At 42.9% G+C, this 8,273-nt stretch overlaps 1 long non-coding RNA gene across 1 annotated transcript; it reads left to right on the top strand.

The window, feature by feature from the left end:
• The first annotated feature begins 363 nt into the window (after positions 1-363).
• On the top strand, positions 364-2,244 carry LOC309340211. The gene is made up of 3 exons (XR_014155860.1): positions 364-773; positions 1,551-1,691; positions 2,223-2,244. It is a non-coding gene; the product is annotated as an uncharacterized lncRNA (long non-coding RNA).
• Positions 2,245-8,273: the final 6,029 nt, after the last annotated feature.

Raw genomic sequence — 8,273 nt, 5'->3', positions numbered from 1 at the left:
TATACTGCCTTCTCATATATATATATATATATAGTGTGGTTTATAAATCTTGCATATAATAGGAATACGAGACCGTCATCAGTCTGTTTTCATTGTCCTCTTTCCAATGTTGCAAAGGCAGCAGCGGAGGGAGGTGGCTCTCAGTAAACAGTGTGACAATGTGGTAGCGGGGTGGGGGTGGGAGAGAAGCAAGTGAGGGCAGGTTAAGACTACATGGCAGTTTTAGTCCTCTGGTGACTGACAGGAGGGAAAAAGGAGGATTTGGGGAGGAGGCAGATAGAACTGTCTGGGAGTAAAGGGGACATTTGGAGGAATGAGAGGGAATATTGGGGGGGGGGGGAGAGGTAGGTGTATGACAACTGTAGGCTGCCAGTGCTGGAGGAGGAAGAAATCTGGAGAGGTGGAGGAACTCAGGAGGAGGCAGGTGGAGGTGGTTGGGTTAAAGGGACATTTGCAGTGCTACAAGAGCCAGTGTGGTGTAGTGGTTAAGAGCGGTAGTCTCGTAATCTGGGGGACCGGGTTCGCTTCCCCACTCCTCCACATGCAGCTGCTGGGTGACCTTGGGCTAGTCACACTTCTCTGAAGTCTCTCAGCCCCACTCAGCTCACAGAGTGTTTGTTGTGGGGGAGGAAGGGAAAGGAGAATGTTAGCCGCTTTGAGACTCCTTCGGGTAGTGATAAAGCGGGATATCAAAACCAAACTCTTCTTCTTCTTCTACAGAGGAGCAAGAAGGGGCATCAGAAGGAATGAAGGGAAATATGTGTCAGAGGCAGGTAGGTTCTGGAGAGGGTTGTGTCTTTGATAAATGGCTGAAGGAGGTTTAAAGGAAGAGCTGTAGAAGAGGGGTGTGTGTGTGTGTGTGTGAGAGAGAGAGAGAGAGAGAGTCCCCTGCAATTAGATTCATATTTAGGCTAACTGTGGCACCACCTCTGTGACCCTCTCTTCTCCACATGCTTCTCTGCTTCTATTTTGTAGTCACAGAGAGTGGAAAACTGAATGAGTCACTTCAATGCATGGAAGGGAAGGAAGATCACATTTGACGTAATGCCAAAACGTTGCATATTCATACAGATCCCTATAGGCACATGCTCAATAATTCGTCACTCCTATAATCGCTAAAATCAGGGGAGATGCAGTGGGGGAATGTTGCACATACTGATGGATTCATATAGGGGTGTTTCTAAATTGGCTTTTACTGTTGCAATTTCTTTGAGTCTGACTTGCGCAGGAAAACCGTGTCCTATGTTTTTCAAAGACACAGAGATTTGTGCCTTAGTTTATCGGTTGAGTGCAATCACTCCCCTAATTCTCTATGAACACATTCAAGGAGCACAACTGTTTCACATCACATATCATTGCTGGAAGCCTACCATTCAGACCTCTATAAACCAAACACGATGAATATAATGGGCATTCCCGCAGAGCCAAGGTAAAGTAGTTTATATGTGTGTGTGTGTGTGTGACTGTTGAGAAATGCTCCAAAGAGATCATTGAAAAGGCCAGATGAATGCCTGGCATTCTCATTCAATACACCTTTTCCCTGCTTCCAGAGGGCCGCTACCATTTTTTTCACCTAAAGAGCCTCCGATAATGGGGAAAAAACATATCTATCAATAGAGAAGCGCATCTTTGAGCATGCAACACAACTACCAAAGATACAACTGAACTCCTCTGCAAAGTAAAGAGGTCATGTAAGTTAATTATGTCATTTCCTTTCCCATTTAATAAGAAATAAAGTTGCCATGGAGACTGACTAGATATAGAATCCCACTTCCATGACTAAAACAACTATGAGGAGAGAAGTAGGTGGAAGCACAATGCTTGTTTTGCACAATGCAACAAAAAGAGAGAGCAACCTCTAGGACCTTTTTCAGAAGGCACAAAGCAAGACATTGGGGGTGGGGAGACTTTTCAGCACATGCAAGAAGTCTATTATCTCTGGCTATACTCAGTCTTACTGTTTCCAGTCTGGAATGATAAATAGTGACATACTATCCAAGGCCCATGTTTTAAGATGTGGGCAGATATCAGGGTTTCAGCTTTTTCTCCATCAAAAAAAAAAACCCCCTCATCCAGCTAACCAGTTTATGTATTCCCACCTCAGAAATATCTCTTGGCTAGTGTTATGCTGAGATCTGTCCTCCAATTTCACAAAGCTTTCTTCCCTTGCAAAAGATGCTTTCATATTTTTTTTTTCCATTCCTAATTCTCATGGCACATAGAATTGTAGAGTTGGAAGGGAACCCTGACGATCATCTAGTCCAACCCCCTGCAATGCAGGAATCTCTCTCTCTTTTTTTTATTAAAATTTTTATTACATTTTCAATTTACAGAAAAAAGAAAAAAGAAAAAGAAAAAGCGATCCAACTTTCAAAATGCATTTTTACATTGTTAACTGGACTTCCCCACATCTCCCTCACCCTGCGTTCTTTACAATAAACATGTCAGCAAATTATTACCTTATTTCGTGTCTTATTTGTATCTTTCAAAATATTTTACTTCTAGATTTAAAGTACCTTTTTTCAAATATTTATGCCTTAGAATAATACATAAAATAACTTTAAATTTCACCTTTTTCTTGCTTATAACTTAATTTTCTATTTTCCCAATCTAGTTGCAGGAGCAAAAATTTCCAAATCATGCAGATTCTTAACATTCATACAACTTATAATGTTTTTGTAAATAATCCTTAAATTTTTTCCAGTCTTCTTCCGTTGTCTCTTCTCCCAAATCTCGAATCCTGCCAGTCATTTCTGCCAATTCCATATAGTCCATCAACTGCGTCTGCCACTCTTCCAGCGTGGGAAGGTCTTGTGTCTTCCAACCTTTTGCAATAAGTATTCTTGCTGCTGTAGTTGCATACATGAAAAGTGTTCTGTCCTTCTTTAACACCCTTTGGTCCACTATGCCCAGGAGGAATGCAGGAATCTCAACTACACCATACAGGACAGATGGCCACGCAGTCACTGTTTAAAAACCTCCAAGGAAGGAGAGTCCACGTGCCGAATGGCAATATCTTCAGTTACAACATTTGTTGGTGTTTATTTATGGACCATCTGCTTTGAGTGCTTCAGCATCTCCTATATTGTCGGAGGAAATTATTGTATCCTTACAGAAAGTCAAACCCATAACTGCTGTTTATAAATGCTTAATGGACCTTTGAGGAACTTAGAGAGTTGTTGAATAGGGAATTAGAAGTATTACACAGCCTAAACAAAATTTGCCTTAGAATCTTTATCTTTAGGATTGAAATTGGGACTGATCCAGCAGAAATTAATATCATGGGTATAGTGGACTCCACAAGACCTGTATAGAAAGGCACTGTCCATTGCAGATAGATTCTGGACATTAGGGCTGCCATAAGTCTGGGAAGTGGGTGGCGCTGTGGTCTAAACCACTGAGCCTCTTGGGTCTGCCGATCAGGTCAGCGGTTCAAATCCCCACTATGGGTTGAGCTCCCATTGCTCTGCCCCAGTTCCTGCCAATCTAGCAGTTCAAAAGCATATCAGTGCAAGAAGATAAATAGTGGGAAGGTAAATGTTGTTTAAGGGACGCGGGTGGCACTGTGGGGTAAACCACAGAGCCTAGGGCTTGCTGATCAAAAGGTCAGCGGTTCGAATCCCTGTGATGGGGTGAGCTCCTGTTGCTCGGTCCCTGCTCCTGCCAAACTAGCAGTTCAAAAGCATGCCGTGCAAGTAGATAAATAGGTACTGCTCTGGCGGGAAGGTAAACAGCATTTCTGTGCGCTGCTCTGGTTCGCCAGAAGCAGCTTAGTCATGCTGACCACATGACCCAGAAGGTGTACGCTGGCTCCCTTGGCCAGTAAAGCGAGATGAGCGCCGCAACCCCAGGGTCGTCCGTGACTGGATCTAATGGTCAAGGGTCCCTTTACCTTTACCTTTTAAAATAGATAGATATCTTTATTGTCATTGCCCCCCACAACGAAAATTAAATGTCATTTCTATGTGCTCTGGCTCTTGTCATGGTCCTCCGGGAACCAGAAGCAGTTTAGACATGCTGGCCACATGACCCAGAAAGCTGTCTGTGGACAAACGCTTGGTCTGAAAGCAAGATGAGCGCCACAACCCCATAGTTGCCTTTGACTGGACTTAACCATCAAGGGATCCTTTACCTTTTAACTTTTACCTTATGTGTGGTCAATTGAAAAACTTTTGGGGTGTCCTAGTTTTTACTTGGCAGGTGTAATGCTGAATATGCCTAATGGAGCTACATGATGAGGGCTAGTCCAGTGATATACTGCATTCTTTTTGGTCTGAAGTGGCTATCCTTAAGAAATTTGCATTGGTGAAATCTTCGATATTTGCAGACGCTCATGATCTTTTAAACTATATTCCCACAGTATGGGGTTTAATGCCAGGATAAAAAAGTGGATTTTGCAAGCCCTTATGGCCACTAAGAGACTTATACTTTCAGCCTGGAATGATAAACACCTGTCATCTATCACACAATGGCCTGAGGAACTCAACGCCTTGGATACATTTGAACATATTTCTTCCAGAAATCCACTTCGTGTGGGTTTCTATTGGGACACCTAGAGGGCTTTTATTAACCTTTATGTTTAACCCAAGATGGATGCACTGATTGTTATTGCACCCTTAATGTGAGCCGATGGTGGTGTTATTATTATTCTTTCTTTTTCTTCCATTCATTCTCTTTCCTGTTCATTTTTAATCCCTTTCCCCTTTTTCTTTCCCCTTTGTTAAATTTGCAAATAAAAAAATTAATAGAAATAAAAAAAAACCAAAAAGGAAAGAAAATGCAGAGGATTTGGGCGTATGTGCACACTAGAGTAGAGCTCATTTAACTGCGGGCTTTTGACAATAAAGTAATTGAAATTATTTTAATTCTTATCATTTGTGTCATAGAGGGAGTCAAACATGCTTTTTTCATTAAAATACGTGAATGATTAAATGGACTAATCCATGCATTTTAAAATAAAATTAGTTATTGGTCTGCCAGCGATCTTTGCAAAAAGTTAATAAGAGTGCCAACATTCAATGAGATTAAGATGCAGATTATATTTCTGTTGGCGTAGCAAAAAGATCTAACACCCACTCAGAAGACCCACTGGTTAAATGGAGCTTATTCCCAAATAACTATGCATATGCATAGCAGGCATAGTCAATGTGGTGCCCTCCATATATTATGAAATTTGATTGCAATCATCCCTAGGTTTCATGGACTGGCTGGGTACAAAGGAGGCACCAGCTGGGGAACCCCCAAGGGAACCCTGAGGTGAAGAATGCTCAGACCCAGGGGATTGGTGGTGGGATGATGATGATGAGTGGTCAGTGGGAGGAGAGGGAGCAGACTGGGAGGACGAGGTGTCCGAAGCTGAAGATGTAACAGGGTTTAGTGAGCAAGGAGAGGCTGTGGCAGAGAGCAGTGGAAAAGTGGAGGCTGGAGAGGAGTGGGGCCAAGAGGCAGAGATCAGGCAGGTTGCTGAAGAAGCCAGGGAGTCTCACCCTCCTGCTGTGACCAGCTCTCCTCCCCTCTGGTCTCCCAGAACACAAAGAGGAATGAAAATGGCAGAGCAAAGAGAGACAAAACAAAGGAGCCTCAGGTTGCTTGGAAAGAACCTGAGGGAGAAGGAATATAGTTGTGGGAAGGTGGGTACCTTCAGTCCTCGCAACTGCCTCATTGGGGCAAGATGTACTGGCAAGAGTTACTGAGCTCCTTAGGCCTGAACTGTTTTGTTTCATGGAATAAAGAGTTAACTTCGCTGATGCCTTGTGAGTTTTATTACTGACCTGACCCTGGCACCTGACTCTAATGCTATGGCTGATGGGAATCTTAGTTAGCAGCAGTGCTTTTTTCTGGGGGGACGCAGGAGTACGCATACCCCTAAACATTTTGTGAATCTAATGGGAGAAGAAACCTTTTAAAAAAAAAGTTTCTTCTTTAGTACAGTGAACCGTCAGTTCCATTGCTACACCTGATGGTGGCCTCATTTCCTGTCACGTTATTTCCTGAGTCTCAGAAGGAAGCGAGCATTTAATGTGTGAAGTAGGAGTCGGAATCTAGTGCGGTGATTGGTCAATTTCGTTGTTACCACCTCCAATGGTGGTTTCATTCCCTTTCCCAGTGATTTTCTTGAGTCAGAATGAGAGTACGCCATAGCATTTGTTTAGAAAAAAGCACTAGTCAGCAGTATCTGGAGTATGTCACATTGACTGCCCCTGGTGTACAAGATTATATCCTAAATCTAGGGGCCAAATGCCTGAGAGAAAACTGTAAGCAGGTTTCAAGCACAAAATCACTCTCCCCTCCTGTGAACTGGTATTCAGAAGCACTGCTTCCTTCAACTGTGGAAGTAAAGCATAGTCTAGTATCCATCAATAGCCCTCTCTTCCACTCATTCATTCATATACTGTATTGTATTGCATTGTAAAGCTAAAGCTAAAGGTAAAGGGACCCCTGACCATTAGGTCCAGTCGTGGCTGACTCTGGGGTTGCGGCGCTCATCTCGCTTTATTGGCCGAGGGAGCCGGCGTACAGCTTCCGGGTCATGTGGCCAGCATGACTAAGCCGCTTCTGGCGAACCAGAGCAGAGCACGGAAACGCCATTTACTTTCCTGCCAGAGCAGTACCTATTTATCTACTTGCACTTTGACATGCTTTTGAACTGCTAGGTTGGCAGGAGCTGGGACAGAGCAACGGGAGCACACCCCATCACGGGGATTCGAACTGCCGACCTTCTGATCGGCAAGTCCTAGGCTCTGTGGTTTACCCCACAGCACCACCTGTGTCCCTTATTGTATTGTATTGCAGTGTATTAATACATATACATACACATATGTATAAATAGATAGATACACACATGCACACCAGTCTGCATCCTCCTAGGGGGAAACAATATTTGATAACAGGCTTTTAGGGGCATTGATTAAGCTGATTTAAATCCAGCTGGCTGAATCTGTTTCGAATGCATTATATTTGCTTTGAATTAGAAAAAAAGACAATATATGCTTCCACTGTACACCCTCGTTTCCATTGACAGACAGAGACTTTTTATTTTCTGCGGCTTTTCCCTTTTCTGTTTCTGAAAGCACATGATCATCCAGCTTTGCCCTCCTATTGATAACATTCTGAAGTGGCTGCAATTCTAAGCAGCACACCTGCCGATGCTATGTTTGCTTTTAACTGAAGTCCTGTTAGTCTGCCAGAGATAACATGAACAATTACGGATGCACAAATGGATTCTTGGGAAAGCTGAAGCTGGGACTGGGCATCGGTTAAAACAACCAAATTAGGTGACCTTGAACAAAGCATTTAGAGGGGAAGTTTCTAAGAGATGCCTTTGAGTGCTTGGTGTGTCTCTCTGTGTGTAAATAATTTGGCAGGGCAGCTTAAAATGCTCAGAAAACAAGGTTACTCTTCAAAGCATATCTTGGCCATCTGTCTTTTCTTTCTTTCTTTTTTAAATTGGATCTGTTTTTGGGTTGCTAAATCCATCTGGATACTCAGGCTTTAGTGGACTTTGGAGGCACTGAAATTCAGAGCTGGCTCCTTTCCAAACCGTCTAGGTCTGTTTCTGCTTGTCTGTTTCTCCTGCTGCTACTCTCCTATGCTTTTCAAGGTCATTTCATCAGTTCTCCCTTCTAGCACCTGCAAACTGTGGACACAGTGCAAAAAACTCATCAGCAGGTGTAAAACAATGGAAATCTTCTTAGCATTAACTAGAAGGTGTAGCTGACTGGGACACTCATTCTTAGTTGTTCCACAAAAAAACAACTTTGGACTCAGCTATGATGATCTGAATGAGAGAATAGATGTTCTCATCCACCCTGAAACTTCCAAAATCCGACATTTGAACAATCAGCTTTCCAAAGAATCATTCAAAACCTGCCATTCAAATAGCAGATTTTCACTTTTATTCAGATTTCCGCTTTGAAAGTGTGCCAGGACCAGCAGCTTCCTCTATTGTGTAACAAAAAGAGCTAAATCCCTTTGAGTTAAATGAGACTTGGAAAGGGGTCAGTTCAGTGAACAGGATGCTGGGTGGTCCAGTTACAGAAACCATCATGTTCACAGCACGACAGAAAACTTCACTGACTGCTGCAGGGAACATAGGTGAATAGCTGCCATAATGTAATGTGGGCTCATTTCACAAGGGCAAGCTGGCGATTTTCACAAGCTGCTTTTTCTTAACCTCTCCTCTTCATTGTGAAGAAATGGAACGTTACTTAGCTACAGATCTCAAATGACAACCACATTATTTGGCTAATAGAGATATTTTCCCATGGACAAAA

Source organism: Podarcis erhardii (assembly GCF_964252035.2).
Source record: "Podarcis erhardii genome assembly, chromosome: 4".
Taxonomy (NCBI): Eukaryota; Metazoa; Chordata; class Lepidosauria; order Squamata; family Lacertidae; genus Podarcis; species Podarcis erhardii.
This window is presented reverse-complemented; position numbering and strand designations above follow the sequence as displayed.